The following is a 24123-nucleotide window of genomic DNA, read 5'->3' as shown; positions in this document are numbered from 1 at the left end:
CTAGACAGAATACGGCTAGACAGGGCTCTGCTAGACAGGACACTGCTAGACAGGGCTCTGCTAGACAGAGTACTGCTAGACAGAATACTGCTAGACAGAGTACTGCTAGACAGAGCAATGCTAGACAAATCACGGCTAGACAGAGTACTGCTAGACAGAGTACTGCTAGACAGAGTACTGCTAGACAGAGCAATGCTAGACAAAGTACTGCTAGACAGAATACTGCTAGACAGAGTACTGCTAGACAGAGCAATGCTAGACAGAATACTGCTAGACAGAGCACTGCTAGACAGGGCACTGCTAGACAGAGTACTGCTAGACAGAGTACTGCTAGACAGATTACTGCTAGACAGAGTACTGCTAGAGAGAGTACTGCTAGACAGAGCACTGCTAGACAGGGCTCTGCTAGACAGGGCACTGCTAGACAAAGCTCGGCTAGACAGAGTACTCCTAGACAGGGCACTGCTAGACAGAGTACAGCTAGACAGGGCTCTGCTAGACAGGGCACTGCTAGACAGAGCACTGCTAGACAGAGTACTGCTAGACAGAGCATGGCTAGACAGAGTACTGCTAGATAGGACACTGCTAGACAGATTACTGCTAGACAGATTACTGCTAGACAGAGTACTGCTAGACAGAATACTGCTAGACAGAACACCGCTAGACAGAATACTGCTAGACAGAATACTGCTCGACAGGGCTCTGCTAGACAGGACACTGCTAGACAGGGCTCTGCTAGACAGAGTACTGCTAGACAGAGTACTGCTAGACAGAGCACTGCTAGACAGGGCTCTGCTAGACAGGGCACTGCTAGACAGAGTACTGCTAGACAGAGCACTGCTAGACAGAGTAATGCTAGACAGGGCACTGCTAGACAGGGCTCTGCTAGACAGAGTACTGCTAGACAGAGTACTGCTAGACAGAGTACTGCTAGACAGAGTACTGCTAGACAGAGCACTGCTCGACAGGGCACTGCTAGACAGAGTACTGCTAGACAGAGCACCGCTAGACAGAGTACTGCTAGACAGAGTACTGCTAGACAGAGCACCGCTAGATAGGACACTGCTAGACAGATTACTGCTAGACAGAGTACTGCTAGAGAGAGTACTGCTAGAGAGAGTACTGCTAGACAGAGTACTGCTAGACAGAGCACTGCTAGACAGAGTACTGCTAGACAGAATACTGCTAGACAGGGCACTGCTAGACAGCGCACCGCTCGACAGAGTACTGCTCGACAGAGTACTGCTAGACAGGGCACTGCTAGACAGGGCACTGCTAGACAGAGTACTGCTAGACAGAGCACTGCTAGACAAGGCACTGCTAGTCAGAGTACTGCTAGACAGGGCACTGCTAGACAGAGCACTGCTAGACAGGGCACTGTTGACAGGGCACTGCTAGACAGAGTACTGCTAGACAGAGTACTGCTCAACAGGGATCTGCTAGACAGAGTACTGCTAGACAGAGCACTGATAGACAGACTGCTGCGAGACAGAGTACTGCTAGACTGAGCACTGCGAGACAAAGCATGGCTCGACAGAGTAATGCTAGACAGAGCACTGCTAGACAGAGCACCGCTAGACAGAGTACTGCCAGACAGAGTAGACAGAGCACTGCTAGACAGGGCACTGCTAGACAGACTGCTGCTAGACAGAGTACTGCTAGACAGAGTACTGCTAGACAGAGTACTGCTAGACAGAGCACTGCTAGACAGAGCACCGCTAGACAGAGTACTGCTAGACAGAGTACTGCTGGACAGAGTACTGCTAGACAGAGCACTGCTAGACAGACCACCGCAAGATAGAGCACTGCTAGACAAAGCACGGCTAGACAGAGTACTGCTAGGCAGAGCACTGCTAGACAGAGCACTGCTAGACAGAGCACTGCTAGACAGAGTACTGCTAGACAGAGCACGGCTAGACAGAGTACTGCTAGGCAGAGTACTGCTAGACAGAGTACTGCTAGACAGAGTACTGCTAGACAGAGTACTGCTAGACAGGGCACTGCTCAACAGGGCTCTGCTAGACAGAGTACTGCTAGACAGAGCACGGCTAGACAGAGTACTGCTAGACAAAGCACGGCTAGACAGAGGACTGCTAGACAGAGTACTGCTAGACAGAGCACTGCTAGACAGAGCACTGCTAGACAGAGTACTGCTAGGCAGAGCACTGCTAGACAGAGCACCGCTAGACAGAGTACTGCTAGACAGAGCACTGCTAGACAGAGCACTGCTAGACAGAGTACTGATAGACAGAGTACTGCTAGACAGAGCACTGCTAGACACAATACTGCTAGACAAAGTACTGCTAGACAGAGCACCGCGAGACTGAGCACTGCTAGACAGAGCACTGCTAGACAGAGTACTGCTAGACAGGGCACTGCTAGACAGAGTACTGCTAGACAGAACACTGCTAGACAAAGTAGTGCTAGACAGGGCACTGCTAGACAGAGTACTGCTAGACAGAGCACTGCTAGACAGAGTACTGCTAGACAGAGTACTGCTAGACAGGGCACCGCTAGACAAAGTACTGCTAGACAGAGTACTGCTAGACAGAGCACCGCTAGACAGAGTACTGCTAGACAGAGTACTGTTAGACAGGGCACCGCTAGACAAATTACTGCTAGACAGAGCACTGCTAGACAGAGTACTGCTAGACAGAGCACCGCTAGACAGAGTACTGCTAGACAGAGTACTGCTAGACAGGGCACCGCTAGACAAAGTACTGCTAGACAGAGCACCGCTAGACAGAGTACTGCTAGACTGAGCACCGCTAGACAAAGTACTGCTAGACATAGCACTGCTAGATAGAGTACTGCTAGACAGAGTACTGCTAGACAGGGCACTGCTAGACAGAGTACTGCTAGACAGAGCATTGCTAGACAGAGTACTGCTAGACAGAGTACTGCTAGACAGAGCACTGCTAGACAGAGCACTGCTAGACAGAGTACTGCTAGACAAAGCACGGCTAGACAGAGTACTGCTAGACAGAGCATTGCTAGACAGAGTACTGCTAGACAGAGTACTGCTACACAGAGCACTGCTAGACAGAGCACTGCTAGACAGAGTACTGCTAGACAAAGCACTGCTAGACAGAGTACTGCTAGACAGACTGCTGCTAGACAGAGTACTGCTCAACAGGGCTCTGCTAGACAGAGTACTGCTAGACAGAGTACTGCTAGACAGAGCACTGCTAGACAGAGCACTGCTAGACAGAGTAATGCTCGACAGAGCACTGCTAGACAGACTGCTGCTAGACAGAGTACTGCCAGACAGAGTACTGCTAGACAGAGCACTGCTAGACAGAATGCTGCTAGACAAAGTACCGCTAGACAGAGTACTGCTAGTCAGAGCACCGCTAGACAGAGTACTGCTAGACAGGGCACTGCTAGACAGAGTACTGCTAGACAGAGCACCGCTAGACAGAGTACTGCTAGACAGAGCACTGTTAGACAGAGCACTGTTAGACAGAGCACTGCTAGGCAGAGCACTTTTAGACAGAGTACTGCTAGACAGAGTACTGCTGGGCAGAGTACTGCTAGACAGAGCACTGTTAGACAGGGCATGGCTAGACAGGGCACTGCTAGGCAGAGCACTGCTAGACAGTGTACTGCTAGGCAGAGCACTGCTAGACAGAGCACGGCTAGACTGGCCACTGCTAGACAGGGTACTGCTAGACAGAGTACTGCTAGACAGAGCACTGCTAGACAGAATACTGCTAGACAGAGCACCGCTAGACAGAGCACTGCTAGACAGAGCACTGCTAGACAGAGTACTGCTAGACAGGGCACTGCTAGACAAAGTAGTGCTAGACAGGGCACTGCTAGACAGAGTACTGCTAGACAGAGCACTGCTAGACAGAGTACTGCTAGACAGAGTACTGCTAGACAGGGCACCGCTAGACAAAGTACTGCTAGACAGAGTACTGCTAGACAGAGCACCGCTAGACAGAGTACTGCTAGACAGAGTACTGTTAGACAGGGCACCGCTAGACAAATTACTGCTAGACAGAGCACTGCTAGACAGAGTACTGCTAGACAGAGCACCGCTAGACAGAGTACTGCTAGACAGAGTACTGCTAGACAGGGCACCGCTAGACAAAGTACTGCTAGACAGAGCACCGCTAGACAGAGTACTGCTAGACTGAGCACCGCTAGACAAAGTACTGCTAGACATAGCACTGCTAGATAGAGTACTGCTAGACAGAGTACTGCTAGACAGGGCACTGCTAGACAGAGTACTGCTAGACAGAGCATTGCTAGACAGAGTACTGCTAGACAGAGTACTGCTAGACAGAGCACTGCTAGACAGAGCACTGCTAGACAGAGTACTGCTAGACAAAGCACGGCTAGACAGAGTACTGCTAGACAGAGCATTGCTAGACAGAGTACTGCTAGACAGAGTACTGCTACACAGAGCACTGCTAGACAGAGCACTGCTAGACAGAGTACTGCTAGACAAAGCACTGCTAGACAGAGTACTGCTAGACAGACTGCTGCTAGACAGAGTACTGCTCAACAGGGCTCTGCTAGACAGAGTACTGCTAGACAGAGTACTGCTAGACAGAGCACTGCTAGACAGAGCACTGCTAGACAGAGTAATGCTCGACAGAGCACTGCTAGACAGACTGCTGCTAGACAGAGTACTGCCAGACAGAGTACTGCTAGACAGAGCACTGCTAGACAGAATGCTGCTAGACAAAGTACCGCTAGACAGAGTACTGCTAGTCAGAGCACCGCTAGACAGAGTACTGCTAGACAGGGCACTGCTAGACAGAGTACTGCTAGACAGAGCACCGCTAGACAGAGTACTGCTAGACAGAGCACTGTTAGACAGAGCACTGTTAGACAGAGCACTGCTAGGCAGAGCACTTTTAGACAGAGTACTACTAGACAGAGTACTGCTGGGCAGAGTACTGCTAGACAGAGCACTGTTAGACAGGGCATGGCTAGACAGGGCACTGCTAGGCAGAGCACTGCTAGACAGTGTACTGCTAGGCAGAGCACTGCTAGACAGAGCACGGCTAGACTGGCCACTGCTAGACAGGGTACTGCTAGACAGAGTACTGCTAGACAGAGCACTGCTAGACAGAATACTGCTAGACAGAGCACCGCTAGACAGAGCACTGCTAGACAGAGCACTGCTAGACAGAGTACTGCTAGACAGGGCACTGCTAGACAGAGTACTGCTAGACAGAATACTGCTAGACAAAGTACTGCTAGACAGGGCACTGCTACACAGAGTACTGCTAGACAGAGCACTGCTGGACAGAATACTGCTAGACAAAGTACTGCTAGACAGGGCACTGCTAGACAGAGTACTGCTAGACAGAGCACTGCTAGAAAGAATACTGCTAGACAGAGCACCGCTAGACAGAGCACTGCTAGCCAGAGCACTGCTAGACAGAGTACTGCTAGACAGGGCACTGCTAGACAGAGTACTGCTAGACAGAATACTGCTAGACAAAGTACTGCTAGACAGGGTACTGCTAGACAGAGTACTGCTAGACAGAGCACTGCTAGACAGAATACTGCTAGACAGAGCACCGCTAGACAGAGCACTGCTAGACAGAGCACTGCTAGACAGAGTACTGCTAGACAGGGCACTGCTAGACAGAGTACTGCTAGACAGAATACTGCTAGACAAAGTACTGCTAGACAGGGCACTGCTAGACAGAGTACTGCTAGACAGAGCACTGCTAGACAGAGTACTGCTAGACAGAGCACCGCTAGACAGAGTACTGCTAGACAGAGTACTGCTAGACAGGGCACCGCTAGACAAAGTACTGCTAGACAGAGCACCGCTAGACAGAGTACTGCTAGACTGAGCACCGCTAGACAAAGTACTGCTAGACAGAGCACTGCTAGACAGAGTACTGCTAGACAGAGTACTGCTAGACAGGGCACTGCTAGACAGAGTACTGCTAGACAGAGCACTGCTAGACAGAGTACTGCTAGACAGAGTACTGCTAGACAGAGAACTGCTAGACAGAGCACTGCTAGACAGAGCACTGCTAGACAGAGTACTGCTAGACAGAGCACTGCTAGACAGGGCTCTGCTAGACAGGGCACTGCTAGACAGAGTACTGCTAGACAGAGAACTGCTAGACAGAGTAATTCTAGACAGGGCACTGCTAGACAGAGTACTGCTAGACAGAGTACTGCTAGACAGAGTACTGCTAGACAGAGTACTGCTAGACAGAGTACTGCTAGACAGAGCACTGCTAGACAGGGCTCTGCTAGACAGGGCACTGCTAGACAGAGTACTGCTAGACAGAGCACCGCTAGACAGAGTACTGCTAGACAGAGTACTGCTAGACAGAGCACCACTAGATAGGACACTGCTAGACAGATTACTGCTAGACAGAGTACTGCTAGAGAGAGTACTGCTAGACAGAGTACTGCTAGACAGAGTACTGCTAGACAGGGATCTGCTAGACAGAGTACTGCTAGACAGAGCACTGCTAGACAGAGTACTGCTAGACAGAGCACTGCTAGACAGAGTACTGCTAGACAGAGTACTGCTAGACAGGGCACTGCTAGACAGCGCACCGCTAGACAGAGTACTGCTAGACAGAGTACTGCTAGACAGGGCACTGCTAGACAGGGCACTGCTAGACAGAGTACTGCTAGACAGAGCACTGCTAGACAGGGCACTGCTAGAAAGAGTACTGCTAGACAGGGCACTGCTAGACAGAGTACTGCTAGACAGAGCACTGCTAGACAGAGCACTGCTAGACAGAGCACTGTTGACAGGGCACTGCTAGACAGAGTACTGCTAGACAGAGTACTGCTCAACAGGGATCTGCTAGACAGAGTACTGCTAGACAGAGTACTGCTAGACAGAGTACTGCTAGACAGGGCACTGCTAGACAGCGCACCGCTAGACAGAGTACTGCTAGACAGAGTACTGCTAGACAGGGCACTGCTAGACAGGGCACTGCTAGACAGAGTACTGCTAGACAGAGCACTGCTAGACAGGGCACTGCTAGAAAGAGTACTGCTAGACAGGGCACTGCTAGACAGAGTACTGCTAGACAGAGCACTGCTAGACAGAGCACTGCTAGACAGGGCACTGTTGACAGGGCACTGCTAGACAGAGTACTGCTAGACAGAGTACTGCTCAACAGGGATCTGCTAGACAGAGTACTGCTAGACAGAGTACTGCTAGACAGACTGCTGCTAGACAGAGTACTGCTAGACAGAGCACTGCTAGACAGACTGCTGCTAGACAGAGTACTGCTAGACTGAGCACTGCTAGACAAAGAACGGCTAGACAGAGTACTGCTAGACAGAGCACTGCTAGACAGAGCACCGCTAGACAGAGTACTGCTAGACAGATTAGACAGAGCACTGCTACACAGGGCACTGCTAGACAGAGTACTGCTAGACAGAGTACTGCTAGACAGAGCACTGCTAGACAGAGCACCGCTAGACAGAGCACTGCTAGACAAAGCACGGCTAGACAGAGTACTGCTAGGCAGAGCACTGCTAGACAGAGCACTGCTAGACAGAGCACTGCTAGACAGTGTACTGCTAGACAGAGCACGGCTAGACAGAGTACTGCTAGGCAGAGTACTGCTAGACAGAGTACTGCTAGACAGAGTACTGCTAGCCAGAGTACTGCTAGACAGGGCACTGCTCAACAGGGCTCTGCTAGACAGAGTACTGCTAGACAGAGCACGGCTAGACAGAGTACTGCTAGACAAAGCACGGCTAGACAGAGTACTGCTAGACAGAGCACTGCTAGACAGAGCACCGCTAGACAGAGTACTGCTAGACAGAGTACTGCTAGACAGGGCACTGCTAGACAGAGTACTGCTAGACAGAGCACCGCTAGACAGAATACTGCTAGACAGAGCATTGCTAGACAAAGCACGGCTAGACAGAGTACTGCTAGACAGAGCACTGCTAGACAGAGCACTGCTAGACAGAGTACTGCTAGGCAGAGCACTGCTAGACAGAGCACCGCTAGACAGAGTACTGCTAGACAGAGAACTGCTAGACAGAGTACTGCTAGACAGAGCACGGCTAGACACAATACTGCGAGACAAAGTACTGCTAGACAGAGCACCGCTGGACAGAGCACTGCTAGACAGAGTACTGCTAGACAGAGTACTGCTAGACAGAGCACCGCTAGACAGAGTACTGCTAGACAGAGCACCGCTAGACAGAGTACTGCTAGACAGAGTACTGCTAGACAGGGCACCGCTAGACAAAGTACTGCTAGACAGAGCACCGCTAGACAGAGTACTGCTAGACTGAGCACCGCTAGACAAAGTACTGCTAGACAGAGCACTGCTAGACAGAGTACTGCTAGACAGAGTACTGCTAGACAGGGCACTGCTAGACAGAGTACTGCTAGACAGAGCACTGCTAGACAGAGTACTGCTAGACAGAGTACTGCTAGACTGAGCACTGCTAGACAGAGCACCGCTAGACAGAGTACTGCTAGACAGAGCACTGCTAGACAGAGTACTGCTAGACAGACTGCTGCTAGACAGAGTACTGCTCAACAGGGCTCTGCTAGACAGAGCACTGCTAGACAGAGCACTGCTAGACAGAGCACTGCTAGACAGAGTACTGCTAGACAGAATACTGCTAGACAGGGCACTGCTAGACAGAGTACTGCTAGACAGAGCACTGCTAGACAGAGTACTGTTAGACAGAGCACCGCTAGTCAGACTGCTGCTAGACAGAGTACTGCTAGACAAAGCACGGCTAGACAGAGTACTGCTAGGCAGAGCACCCCTAGACAGAGTACTGCTAGACAGGGCTCTGCTAGACAGAGTACTGCTAGACAGCGTACTGCTAGACAGAGTAATGCTAGACAAAGCACGGCTAGACAGAGTACTGCTAGACAGACTGCTGCTAGACCGAGTACTGCTCAACAGAGCTCTGCTAGACAGGGCACTGCTAGACAAAGCACGGCTAGACAGAGTACTGCTAGACAGAGTACTGCTAGACAGAGTACTGCTAGACAGGGTACTGCTAGACAGAGCACCGCTAGACAAAGCACGGCTAGACAGAGTACTGCTAGACAGAGCACCGCAAGACAGAGTACTGCTAGACAGAGTACTGCTAGACAGGGTACTGCTAGACAGAGCACTGCTAGACAGAGTACTGCTAGACAGAGTACTGCTAGACAGAGTACTGCTAGACAGAGCAATGCTAGACAAATCACGGCTAGACAGAGTACTGCCACACAGAGCACTGCTAGACAGAGCACTGCTAGACAGAGCACCGCTAGACAGAGTACTGCTAGACAGAGCAATGCTAGACAAATCACGGCTAGACAGAGTACTGCTAGACAGAGCACTGCTAGACAGAGCACCGCTAGACAGAGTACTTCTAGACAGAGCACTGCTAGACAGAGTACTGCTAGACAGAGTACTTCTAGACAGAGTACTGCTAGACAGAGCACCGCTAGACAGAGTACTGCCAAACAGAGTACTGCTAGACAGAGCACTGCTAGACAGAGCACCGCTAGACAGAGCACCGCTAGGCAGAGTACTGCTAGACAGAGTACTGCTGGACAGAGTACTGCTAGACAGAGCACGGCTAGACAGAGTACTGCTAGACAGAGTACTACTAGACAGAGCACTGCTAGACAGAGTACTGCTAGACAGAGCACGGCTAGACAGGGCTCTGCTAGACAAATCACGGCTAGACAGAGTACTGCTAGACAGAGTACTGCTAGACAGAGCACCGCTAGACAGAGTGCTGCTAGACAGAGTACTACTAGACAGAGTACTGCTAGACAGGGCTCTGCTAGACAAATCACGGCTAGACAGAGTACTGCTAGACAGAATACTGCTAGACAAAGTACTGCTAGACAGGGTACTGCTAGACAGAGTACTGCTAGACAGAGCACTGCTAGACAGAATACTGCTAGACAGAGCACCGCTAGACAGAGCACTGCTAGACAGAGCACTGCTAGACAGAGTACTGCTAGACAGGGCACTGCTAGACAGAGCACTGCTAGACAGGGCTCTGCTAGACAGGGCACTGCTAGACAGAGTACTGCTAGACAGAGCACCGCTAGACAGAGTACTGCTAGACAGAGTACTGCTAGACAGAGCACCACTAGATAGGACACTGCTAGACAGATTACTGCTAGACAGAGTACTGCTAGAGAGAGTACTGCTAGACAGAGTACTGCTAGACAGAGTACTGCTAGACAGGGATCTGCTAGACAGAGTACTGCTAGACAGAGCACTGCTAGACAGAGTACTGCTAGACAGAGCACCGCTAGACAGAGTACTGCTAGACTGAGCACCGCTAGACAAAGTACTGCTAGACAGAGCACTGCTAGACAGAGTACTGCTAGACAGAGTACTGCTAGAGAGGGCACTGCTAGACACAGTACTGCTAGACAGAGCACTGCTAGACAGAGTACTGCTAGACAGAGTACTGCTAGACAGAGAACTGCTAGACAGAGCACTGCTAGACAGAGCACTGCTAGACAGAGTACTGCTAGACAGAGCACCGCTAGACAGAATACTGCTAGACAGGGCTCTGCTAGACAGGGCTCTGCTAGACAGGACACTGCTAGACAGGGCTCAGCTAGACAGAGTACTGCTAGACAGAGTACTGCTAGACAGAGTACTGCTCGACAGAGTACTGCTAGACAGAGCACTGCTAGACAGGGCTCTGCTAGACAGGGCACTGCTAGACAGAGTACTGCTAGACAGAGCACTGCTAGACAGAGTAATTCTAGACAGGGCACTGCTAGACAGAGTACTGCTAGACAGAGTACTGTTAGACAGAGTACTGCTAGACAGAGTACTGCTAGACAGAGCACTGCTAGACAGGGCTCTGCTAGACAGGGCACTGCTAGACAGAGTACTGCTAGACAGAGCGCCGCTAGACAGAGTACTGCTAGACAGAGTACTGCTAGACAGAGCACCACTAGATAGGACACTGCTAGACAGATTACTGCTAGACAGAGTACTGCTAGACAGGGCACTGCTAGACAGCGCACCGCTAGACAGAGTACTGCTAGACAGAGTACTGCTAGACAGGGCACTGCTAGACAGGGCACTGCTAGACAGAGTACTGCTAGACAGGGCACTGCTAGACAGGGCACTGCTAGAAAGAGTACTGCTAGACAGGGCACTGCTAGACAGAGTACTGCTAGACAGAGCACTGCTAGACAGAGCACTGCTAGACAGGGCACTGTTGACAGGGCACTGCTAGACAGAGTACTGCTAGACAGAGTACTGCTCAACAGGGATCTGCTAGACAGAGTACTGCTAGACAGAGTACTGCTAGACAGAGTACTGCTAGACAGACTGCTGCTAGACAGAGTACTGCTAGACAGAGCACTGCTGGACAGACTGCTGCTAGACAGAGTACTGCTAGACTGAGCACTGCTAGACAAAGCACGGCTAGACAGAGTACTGCTAGACAGAGCACTGCTAGACAGAGCACCGCTAGACAGAGTACTGCTAGACAGAGTAGACAGAGCACTGCTAGACAGGGCACTGCTAGACAGAGTACTGCTAGACAGAGTACTGCTAGACAGAGCACTGCTAGACAGAGCACCGCTAGACAGAGCACTGCTAGACAAAGCACGGCTAGACAGAGTACTTCTAGGCAGAGCACTGCTAGACAGAGCACTGCTAGACAGAGCACTGCTAGACAGAGTACTGCTAGACAGAGCACGGCTAGACAGAGTACTGCTAGGCAGAGTACTGCTAGACAGAGTACTGCTAGACAGAGCACTGCTAGACAGAGTACTGCTAGACAGAGCACGGCTAGACAGAGTACTGCTAGACAGAGTACTGCTAGGCAGAGCACTGCTAGACAGAGCACCGCTAGACAGAGTACTGCTAGACAGAGTACTGCTAGACAGGGCACTGCTAGACAGAGTACTGCTAGACAGAGTACTGCTAGACAGAGCACTGCTAGACAGGGCACTGCTAGAAAGAGTACTGCTAGACAGGGCACTGCTAGACAGAGTACTGCTAGACAGAGCACTGCTAGACAGAGCACTGCTAGACAGGGCACTGTTGACAGGGCACTGCTAGACAGAGTACTGCTAGACAGAGTACTGCTCAACAGGGATCTGCTAGACAGAGTACTGCTAGACAGAGTACTGCTAGACAGACTGCTGCTAGACAGAGTACTGCTAGACAGAGCACTGCTAGACAGACTGCTGCTAGACAGAGTACTGCTAGACTGAGCACTGCTAGACAAAGAACGGCTAGACAGAGTACTGCTAGACAGAGCACTGCTAGACAGAGCACCGCTAGACAGAGTACTGCTAGACAGAGTAGACAGAGCACTGCTAGACAGGGCACTGCTAGACAGAGTACTGCTAGACAGAGTACTGCTAGACAGAGCACTGCTAGACAGAGCAACGCTAGACAGAGCACTGCTAGACAAAGCACGGCTAGACAGAGTACTGCTAGGCAGAGCACTGCTAGACAGAGCACTGATAGACAGAGCACTGCTAGACAGAGTACTGCTAGACAGAGCACGGCTAGACTGAGTACTGCTAGGCAGAGTACTGCTAGACAGAGTACTGCTAGACAGAGTACTGCTAGCCAGAGTACTGCTAGACAGGGCACTGCTCAACAGGGCTCTGCTAGACAGAGTACTGCTAGACAGAGCACGGCTAGACAGAGTACTGCTAGACAAAGCACGGCTAGACAGAGTACTGCTAGACAGAGCACTGCTAGACAGAGCACCGCTAGACAGAGTACTGCTAGACAGAGTACTGCTAGACAGGGCACTGCTAGACAGAGTACTGCTAGACAGAGCACCGCTAGACAGAATACTGCTAGACAGAGCATTGCTAGACAAAGCACGGCTAGACAGAGTACTGCTAGACAGAGCACTGCTAGACAGAGCACTGCTAGACAGAGTACTGCTAGGCAGAGCACTGCTAGACAGAGCACCGCTAGACAGACTACTGCTAGACAGAGAACTGCTAGACAGAGTACTGCTAGACAGAGCACGGTTAGACACAATACTGCTAGACAAAGTACTGCTAGACAGAGCACCGCTAGACAGAGCACTGCTAGACAGAGCACTGCTAGACAGAGTACTGCTAGACAGGGCACTGCTAGACAGAGTACTGCTAGACAGAATACTGCTAGACAGAGTACTGCTAGACAGAGCACTGCTAGACAGAATACTGCTAGACAAAGTACTGCTAGACAGGGCACTGCTAGACAGAGTACTGCGAGACAGAGCACTGCTAGACAGAGTACTGCTAGACAGAGTACTGCTAGACAGAGCACCGCTAGACAGAGTACTGCTAGACAGAGCACCGCTAGACAGAGTACTGCTAGACAGAGTACTGCTAGACAGGGCACCGCTAGACAAAGTACTGCTAGACAGAGCACCGCTAGACAGAGTACTGCTAGACTGAGCACCGCTAGACAAAGTACTGCTAGACAGAGCACTGCTAGACAGAGTACTGCTAGACAGAGTACTGCTAGACAGGGCACTGCTAGACAGAGTACTGCTAGACAGAGCACTGCTAGACAGAGTACTGCTAGACAGAGTACTGCTAGACTGAGCACTGCTAGACAGAGCACCGCTAGACAGAGTACTGCTAGACAGAGCACTGCTAGACAGAGTACTGCTAGACAGACTGCTGCTAGACAGAGTACTGCTCAACAGGGCTCTGCTAGACAGAGCACTGCTAGACAGAGCACTGCTAGACAGAGCACTGCTAGACAGAGTACTGCTAGACAGAATACTGCTAGACAGGGCACTGCTAGACAGAGTACTGCTAGACAGAGCACTGCTAGACAGAGTACTGCTAGACAGAGCACCGCTAGTCAGACTGCTGCTAGACAGAGTACTGCTAGACAAAGCACGGCTAGACAGAGTACTGCTAGGCAGAGCACCCCTAGACAGAGTACTGCTAGACAGGGCTCTGCTAGACAGAGTACTGCTAGACAGAGTACTGCTAGACAGAGTAATGCTAGACAAAGCACGGCTAGACAGAGTACTGCTAGACAGACTGCTGCTAGACCGAGTACTGCTCAACAGGGCTCTGCTAGACAGGGCACTGCTAGACAAAGCACGGCTAGACAGAGTACTGCTAGACAGAGTACTGCTAGACAGAGTACTGCTAGACAGGGTACTGCTAGACAGAGCACCGCTAGACAAAGCACGGCTAGACAGAGTACTGCTAGACAGAGCACCGCTAGACAGAGTACTGCTAGACAGAGTACTGCTAGACAGGGTACTGCTAGACAGAGCACTGCTAGACAGAGTACTGCTAGACAGAGTACTGCTAGACAGAGTACTGCTAGACAGAGCAATGCTAGACAAATCACGGCTAGACAGAGGACTGCCACACAGAGCACTGCTAGACAGAGCACTGCTAGACAGAGCAACGCTAGACAGAGTACTGCTAGACAGAGCAATGCTAGACAAATCACGGCTAGACAGAGTACTGCTAGACAGAGCACTGCTAGACAGAGCACCGCTAGACAGAGTACTTCTAGACAGAGCACTGCTAGACAGAGTACTGCTAGACAGAGTACTTCTAGACAGAGTACTGCTAGACAGAGCACCGCTAGACAGAGTACTGCTAGACAGAGTACTGCTAGACAGAGCACTGCTAGACAGAGCACCGCTAGACAGAGTACTGCTAGACAGAGTACTGCTAGACAGAGCACTGCTAGACAGAGTACTGCTAGACAGAGCACGGCTAGACAGGGCTCTGCTAGACAAATCACGGCTAGACAGAGTACTGCTAGACAGAGTACTGCTAGACAGAGCACCGCTAGACAGAGTGCTGCTAGACAGAGTACTACTAGACAGAGTACTGCTAGACAGGGCTCTGCTAGACAAATCACGGCTAGACAGAGTACTGCTAGACAGAATACTGCTAGACAAAGTACTGCTAGACAGGGTACTGCTAGACAAAGTACTGCTAGACAGGGTACTGCTAGACAGAGTACTGCTAGACAGAGCACTGCTAGACAGAATACTGCTAGACAGAGCACCGCTAGACAGAGCACTGCTAGACAGAGCACTGCTAGACAGAGTACTGCTAGACAGGGCACTGCTAGACAGAGTACTGCTAGACAGAATACTGCTAGACAAAGTTCTGCTAGACAGGGCACTGCTAGACAGAGTACTGCTAGACAGAGCACCGCTAGACAGAGTACTGCTAGACAGAGCACCGCTAGACAGAGTACTGCTAGACAGAGTACTGCTAGACAGGGCACCGCTAGACAAAGTACTGCTAGACAGAGCACCGCTAGACAGAGTACTGCTAGACTGAGCACCGCTAGACAAAGTACTGCTAGACAGAGCACTGCTAGACAGAGTACTGCTAGACAGAGTACTGCTAGACAGGGCACTGCTAGACACAGTACTGCTAGACAGAGCACTGCTAGACAGATTACTGCTAGACAGAGTACTGCTAGACAGAGAACTGCTAGACAGAGCACTGCTAGACAGAGCACTGCTAGACAGAGTACTGCTAGACAGAGCACCGCTAGACAGAATACTGCTAGACAGGGTACTGCTAGACAGGGTACTGCTAGACAGGGCACTGCTCAACAGGGCTCTGCTAGACAGAGTACTGCTAGACAGAGCACGGCTAGACAGAGTACTGCTAGACAAAGCACGGCTAGACAGAGTACTGCTAGACAGAGCACTGCTAGACAGAGCACCGCTAGACAGAGTACTGCTAGACAGAGTACTGCTAGACAGGGCACTGCTAGACAGAGTACTGCTAGACAGAGCACCGCTAGACAGAATACTGCTAGACAGAGCATTGCTAGACAAAGCACGGCTAGACAGAGTACTGCTAGACAGAGCACTGCTAGACAGAGCACTGCTAGACAGAGTACTGCTAGGCAGAGCACTGCTAGACAGAGCACCGCTAGACAGACTACTGCTAGACAGAGAACTGCTAGACAGAGTACTGCTAGACAGAGCACGGCTAGACACAATACTGCTAGACAAAGTACTGCTAGACAGAGCACCGCTAGACAGAGCACTGCTAGACAGAGCACTGCTAGACAGAGTACTGCTAGACAGGGCACTGCGAGACAGAGCACTGCTAGACAGAGTACTGCTAGACAGAGTACTGCTAGACAGAGCACCGCTAGACAGAGTACTGCTAGACAGAGCACCGCTAGACAGAGTACTGCTAGACAGAGTACTGCTAGACAGGGCACCGCTAGACAAAGTACTGCTAGACAGAGCACCGCTAGACAGAGTACTGCTAGACTGAGCACCGCTAGACAAAGTACTGCTAGACAGAGCACTGCTAGACAGAGTACTGCTAGACAGAGTACTGCTAGACAGGGCACTGCTAGACAGAGTACTGCTAGACAGAGCACTGCTAGACAGAGTACTGCTAGACAGAGTACTGCTAGACTGAGCACTGCTAGACAGAGCACCGCTAGACAGAGTACTGCTAGACAGAGCACTGCTAGACAGAGTACTGCTAGACAGACTGCTGCTAGACAGAGTACTGCTCAACAGGGCTCTGCTAGACAGAGCACTGCTAGACAGAGCACTGCTAGACAGAGCACTGCTAGACAGAGTACTGCTAGACAGAATACTGCTAGACAGGGCACTGCTAGACAGAGTACTGCTAGACAGAGCACTGCTAGACAGAGTACTGCTAGACAGAGCACCGCTAGTCAGACTGCTGCTAGACAGAGTACTGCTAGACAAAGCACGGCTAGACAGAGTACTGCTAGGCAGAGCACCCCTAGACAGAGTACTGCTAGACAGGGCTCTGCTAGACAGAGTACTGCTAGACAGAGTACTGCTAGACAGAGTAATGCTAGACAAAGCACGGCTAGACAGAGTACTGCTAGACAGACTGCTGCTAGACCGAGTACTGCTCAACAGGGCTCTGCTAGACAGGGCACTGCTAGACAAAGCACGGCTAGACAGAGTACTGCTAGACAGAGTACTGCTAGACAGAGTACTGCTAGACAGGGTACTGCTAGACAGAGCACCGCTAGACAAAGCACGGCTAGACAGAGTACTGCTAGACAGAGCACCGCTAGACAGAGTACTGCTAGACAGAGTACTGCTAGACAGGGTACTGCTAGACAGAGCACTGCTAGACAGAGTACTGCTAGACAGAGTACTGCTAGACAGAGTACTGCTAGACAGAGCAATGCTAGACAAATCACGGCTAGACAGAGTACTGCCACACAGAGCACTGCTAGACAGAGCACTGCTAGACAGAGCAACGCTAGACAGAGTACTGCTAGACAGAGCAATGCTAGACAAATCACGGCTAGACAGAGTACTGCTAGACAGAGCACTGCTAGACAGAGCACCGCTAGACAGAGCACCGCTAGACAGAGCACTGCTAGACAGAGTACTGCTAGACAGAGTACTTCTAGACAGAGTACTGCTAGACAGAGCACCGCTAGACAGAGTACTGCTAGACAGAGTACTGCTAGACAGAGCACTGCTAGACAGAGCACCGCTAGACAGAGCACCGCTAGACAGAGTACTGCTAGACAGAGTACTGCTGGACAGAGTACTGCTAGACAGAGCACGGCTAGACAGAGTACTGCTAGACAGAGTACTGCTAGACAGAGCACTGCTAGACAGAGTACTGCTAGACAGAGCACGGCTAGACAGGGCTCTGCTAGACAAATCACGGCTAGACAGAGTACTGCTAGACAGAGTACTGCTAGACAGAGCACCGCTAGACAGAGTGCTGCTAGACAGAGTACTACTAGACAGAGTACTGCTAGACAGGGCTCTGCTAGACAAATCACGGCTAGACAGAGTACTGCTAGACAGAATACTGCTAGACAAAGTACTGCTAGACAGGGTACTGCTAGACAAAGTACTGCTAGACAGGGTACTGCTAGACAGAGTACTGCTAGACAGAGCACTGCTAGACAGAATACTGCTAGACAGAGCACCGCTAGACAGAGCACTGCTAGACAGAGCACTGCTAGACAGAGTACTGCTAGACAGGGCACTGCTAGACAGAGTACTGCTAGACAGAATACTGCTAGACAAAGTTCTGCTAGACAGGGCACTGCTAGACAGAGTACTGCTAGACAGAGCACCGCTAGACAGAGTACTGCTAGACAGAGCACCGCTAGACAGAGTACTGCTAGACAGAGTACTGCTAGACAGGGCACCGCTAGACAAAGTACTGCTAGACAGAGCACCGCTAGACAGAGTACTGCTAGACTGAGCACCGCTAGACAAAGTACTGCTAGACAGAGCACTGCTAGACAGAGTACTGCTAGACAGAGTACTGCTAGACAGGGCACTGCTAGACACAGTACTGCTAGACAGAGCACTGCTAGACAGATTACTGCTAGACAGAGTACTGCTAGACAGAGAACTGCTAGACAGAGCACTGCTAGACAGAGCACTGCTAGACAGAGTACTGCTAGACAGAGCACCGCTAGACAGAATACTGCTAGACAGGGCTCTGCTAGACAGGGCTCTGCTAGACAGGACACTGCTAGACAGGGCTCTGCTAGACAGAGTACTGCTAGACAGAGTACTGCTAGACAGAGTACTGCTCGACAGAGTACTGCTAGACAGAGCACTGCTAGACAGGGCTCTGCTAGACAGGGCACTGCTAGACAGAGTACTGCTAGACAGAGCACTGCTAGACAGAGTAATTCTAGACAGGGCACTGCTAGACAGAGTACTGCTAGACAGAGTACTGCTAGACAGAGTACTGCTAGACAGAGTACTGCTAGACAGAGCACTGCTAGACAGGGCTCTGCTAGACAGGGCACTGCTAGACAGAGTACTGCTAGACAGAGCGCCGCTAGACAGAGTACTGCTAGACAGAGTACTGCTAGACAGAGCACCACTAGATAGGACACTGCTAGACAGATTACTGCTAGACAGAGTACTGCTAGAGAGAGTACTGCTAGACAGAGTACTGCTAGACAGAGTACTGCTAGACAGGGCTCTGCTAGACAGAGTACTGCTAGACAGGGCACTGCTAGACAACGCACCGCTAGACAGAGTACTGCTAGACAGAGTACTGCTAGACAGGGCACTGCTAGACAGGGCACTGCTAGACAGAGTACTGCTAGACAGAGCACTGCTAGACAGGGCACTGCTAGAAAGAGTACTGCTAGACAGGGCACTGCTAGACAGAGTACTGCTAGACAGAGCACTGCTAGACAGAGCACTGCTAGACAGGGCACTGTTGACAGGGCACTGCTAGACAGAGTACTGCTAGACAGAGTACTGCTCAACAGGGATCTGCTAGACAGAGTACTGCTAGACAGAGTACTGCTAGACAGAGTGCTGCTAGACAGACTGCTGCTAGACAGAGTACTGCTAGACAGAGCACTGCTAGACAGACTGCTGCTAGACAGAGTACTGCTAGACTGAGCACTGCTAGACAAAGCACGGCTAGACAGAGTACTGCTAGACAGAGCACTGCTAGACAGAGCACCGCTAGACAGAGTACTGCTAGACAGAGTAGACAGAGCACTGCTAGACAGGGCACTGCTAGACAGAGTACTGCTAGACAGAGTACTGCAAGACAGAGCACTGCTAGACAGAGCACCGCTAGACAGAGCACTGCTAGACAAAGCACGGCTAGACAGAGTACTGCTAGGCAGAGCACTGCTAGACAGAGCACTGCTAGACAGAGCACTGCTAGACAGAGTACTGCTAGACAGAGCACGGCTAGACAGAGTACTGCTAGGCAGAGTACTGCTAGACAGGGCACTGCTCAACAGGGCTCTGCTAGACAGAGTACTGCTAGACAGAGCACGGCTAGACAGAGTACTGCTAGACAAAGCACGGCTAGACAGAGTACTGCTAGACAGAGTACTGCTAGGCAGAGCACTGCTAGACAGAGCACCGCTAGACAGAGTACTGCTAGACAGAGTACTGCTAGACAGGGCACTGCTAGACAGAGTACTGCTAGACAGAGCACCGCTAGACAGAATACTGCTAGACAGAGCACTGCTAGACAAAGCACGGCTAGACAGAGTACTGCTAGACAGAGCACTGCTAGACAGAGCACTGCTAGACAGAGTACTGCTAGGCAGAGCACTGCTAGACAGAGCACCGCTAGACAGAGTACTGCTAGACAGAGAACTGCGAGACAGAGTACTGCTAGACAGAGTACTGCTAGACAGAGCACGGCTAGACACAATACTGCTAGACAAAGTACTGCTAGACAGAGCACCGCTAGACAGAGCACTGCTAGACAGAGCACTGCTAGACAGAGTACTGCTAGACAGGGCACTGCTAGACAGAGTACTGCTAGACAGAATACTGCTAGACAGAGTACTGCTAGACAGAGCACTGCTAGACAGAATACTGCTAGACAAAGTACTGCTAGACAGGGCACTGCTAGACAGAGTACTGCTAGACAGAGCACTGCTAGACAGAGCACTGCTAGACAGAGTACTGCTAGACAGAGCACCGCTAGACAGAGTACTGCTAGACAGAGCACCGCTAGACAGAGTACTGCTAGACAGAGTACTGCTAGACAGGGCACCGCTAGACAAAGTACTGCTAGACAGAGCACCGCTAGACAGAGTACTGCTAGACTGAGCACCGCTAGACAAAGTACTGCTAGACAGAGCACTGCAAGACAGAGCACTGCTAGACAGAGTACTGCTAGACAGAGCACTGCTAGACAGAGTACTGCTAGACAGAGTACTGCTAGACTGAGCACTGCTAGACAGAGCACCGCTAGACAGAGTACTGCTAGACAGAGCACTGCTAGACAGAGTACTGCTAGACAGACTGCTGCTAGACAGAGTACTGCTCAACAGGGCTCTGCTAGACAGAGCACTGCTAGACAGAGCACTGCTAGACAGAGCACTGCTAGACAGAGTACTGCTAGACAGAATACTGCTAGACAGGGCACTGCTAGACAGAGTACTGCTAGACAGAGCACTGCTAGACAGAGTACTGCTAGACAGAGCACCGCTAGTCAGACTGCTGCTAGACAGAGTACTGCTAGACAAAGCACGGCTAGACAGAGTACTGCTAGGCAGAGCACCCCTTGACAGAGTACTGCTAGACAGGGCTCTGCTAGACAGAGTACTGCTAGACAGAGTACTGCTAGACAGAGTAATGCTAGACAAAGCACGGCTAGACAGAGTACTGCTAGACAGACTGCTGCTAGACCGAGTACTGCTCAACAGGGCTCTGCTAGACAGGGCACTGCTAGACAAAGCACGGCTAGACAGAGTACTGCTAGACAGAGTACTGCTAGACAGAGTACTGCTAGACAGGGTACTGCTAGACAGAGCACCGCTAGACAAAGCACGGCTAGACAGAGTACTGCTAGACAGAGCACCGCTAGACAGAGTACTGCTAGACAGAGTACTGCTAGACAGGGTACTGCTAGACAGAGCACTGCTAGACAGAGTACTGCTAGACAGAGTACTGCTAGACAGAGTACTGCTAGACAGAGTACTGCTAGACAGAGCAATTCTAGACAAATCACGGCTAGACAGAGTACTGCTAGACAGAGCACTGCTAGACAGAGCACTGCTAGACAGAGCACCGCTAGACAGAGTACTGCTAGACAGAGCAATGCTGGACAAATCACGGCTAGACAGAGTACTGCTAGACAGAGCACTGCTAGACAGAGCACCGCTAGACAGAGTACGTCTAGACAGAGCACTGCTAGACAGAGTACTGCTAGACAGAGTACTTCTAGACAGAGTACTGCTAGACAGAGCACCGCTAGACAGAGTACTGCTAGACAGAGTACTGCTAGACAGAGCACTGCTAGACAGAGCACCGCTAGACAGAGCACCGCTAGACAGAGTACTGCTAGACAGAGTACTGCTGGACAGAGTACTGCTAGACAGAGCACGGCTAGACAGAGTACTGCTAGACAGAGTACTGCTAGACAGAGCACTGCTAGACAGAGTACTGCTAGACAGAGCACGGCTAGACAGGGCTCTGCTAGACAAATCACGGCTAGACAGAGTACTGCTAGACAGAGTACTGCTAGACAGAGCACCGCTCGACAGAGTGCTGCTAGACAGAGTACTACTAGACAGAGTACTGCTAGACAGGGCTCTGCTAGACAAATCACGGCTAGACAGAGTACTGCTAGACAGAGTACTGCTAGACAGGGTACTGCTAGACAGAGCACTGCTAGACAGAGTACCGCTAGACAGAGTACTGCTAGACAGAGTACTGCTAGACAGAGCAATGCTAGACAAATCACGGCTAGACAGAGTACTGCTAGACAGAGCACTGCTAGACAGAGCACTGCTAGACAGAGCACCGCTAGACAGAGTACTGCTAGACAGAGCAATGCTAGACAAATCACGGCTAGACAGAGTACTGCTAGACAGAGCACTGCTAGACAGAGCACCGCTAGACAGAGTACTTCTAGACAGAGCACTGCTAGACAGAGTACTCCTAGACAGAGTACTTCTAGACAGAGTACTGCTAGACAGAGCACCGCTAGACAGAGTACTGCTAGACAGAGTACTGCTAGACAGAGCACTGCTAGACAGAGCACCGCTAGACAGAGCACCGCTAGACAGAGTACTGCTAGACAGAGTACTGCAAGACAGAGTAGTGCTAGACAGAGCACGGCTAGACAGAGTACTGCTAGACAGAGTACTGCTAGACAGAGCACTGCTAGACAGAGTACTGCTAGACAGAGCACGGCTAGACAGAGTACTGCTAGACAGAGCACTGCTCGACAGAGCACGGCTAGACAGAGTACTGCTAGGCAAAGCACTGACTTGACTTGGAGAATTTGGTAGGTGTGGGAATTCACTGCAGTGAGGGAAGGGCTCCCGTCTTTTCCTAAACAAAGAATGGTCTGAGAGAGGAAGCAGAAGTTTGTGAGTCCTGAGAGCTGAAATCTCAGCAGCATTCACTAGGTAAGCAGTTAAGCGTTTGGTTGGTGATTTTTAAGCTTCATTTTATACTCTACGATGGGACAGTTATTTAAACTAGTATCAGAGTGATGTAACTCCTGTATTAAATGTTGCTTAATAATATTATTATAATACTTCCGGTGGCGGCTATGAAGGAGTAAGTCGCACATTTGGTGGCTCCCGCTCGGGTCGGACTTTTGGACCTTTTCCCCCGATTTTCTACCAGATTTCTATTGAAAAATTGATGACAGAGGCAATTGTTTACTGAATTCCCCCATTGGTGCATGGAGAGAAGGACTAGAAGTGCTCGTAAAGGCAGAAACAGAAAGACAGAGAAGGCTTGGGCTGAAGCTGCAGCAGGAGACAGCATGGCGGTGGACCGGACCTCTGGTTTGTCGACCCAGCGGTCAACGGAGCAGCTGATGCAAGTTATTCAGGAAGGCTTTGCTAAGCAGAAACGGGACTGCTTGGACCCGATAAAAGAGTCAATTGAGCGACTGGAGCTTAGATTGGACGCCCAAGATTGGGCGATCCAGAAGGTGGAGAAGGCGCTGGCTGGGCAGGAAGAACATCAGACTGCAGTGGAGTTGGAGGTGGGAATGCTGAGAGACCAGCAAAGGAAGCTCCTGGAGAAGATGGAGGACCCAGAGAAAAGGTCCCGCCGGCAGAACTTGAGAATCGTTAGGCTCCCGGAGGGGTCCGAAGGAGCGGACGCTGGGGCATAAATCGCAGACATGTTTGAGAAGCTGCTGGGGGATGGGACATTCTCCCGGCCCTTGGAGGTGCACAGAGCTCACAGAGCACTCGCGAGGAAGCCGCGAATGGGAGACCCCCCCAAGGGCAATGGTGGTGAGATTCCAGAGGTACTTGGATAAGGAACGCATTCTACAGTGGGCCAAGCAGACACGGAGCTGTAAATGGGACAACAATATCCTGCAGATCTACCAATACCTGAGTGTGGAGTTGGCCAGGAGAAGAGCGGGCTTCAACCAGAAAAGGTTGATCCTTTTTAAGAAAAAGGTGAAGTTCAGACTGTTGTATCCGACCCGTCTCTGGGTCACGTACGAGGAACAGCACTTTTATTTTGAGTCGCCTGAGGACGCGCTGGACTTCGCAAAAAGGAAAGGACTGGTGGTGGACTGAGAACTTTTGAACTTTGCTGCAACGCTCATGTTTTCTTTTTTTTTGAAAGTTTCTCGTTTTCCGTTTTGTGGAAGCTGTCTGTCATGCCTTCTGTATTGATTTGGGACCAGTGGCAGAGCTGAGTGAGTTAAGGTTTTTATTTGCACTGTTGGGGGATGGAGGTGTG

This window comes from Scyliorhinus torazame, chromosome 1, assembly GCF_047496885.1.
Source record: "Scyliorhinus torazame isolate Kashiwa2021f chromosome 1, sScyTor2.1, whole genome shotgun sequence".
Taxonomy (NCBI): domain Eukaryota; kingdom Metazoa; phylum Chordata; class Chondrichthyes; order Carcharhiniformes; family Scyliorhinidae; genus Scyliorhinus; species Scyliorhinus torazame.
Note: the sequence above shows the minus strand (reverse complement) of the source record.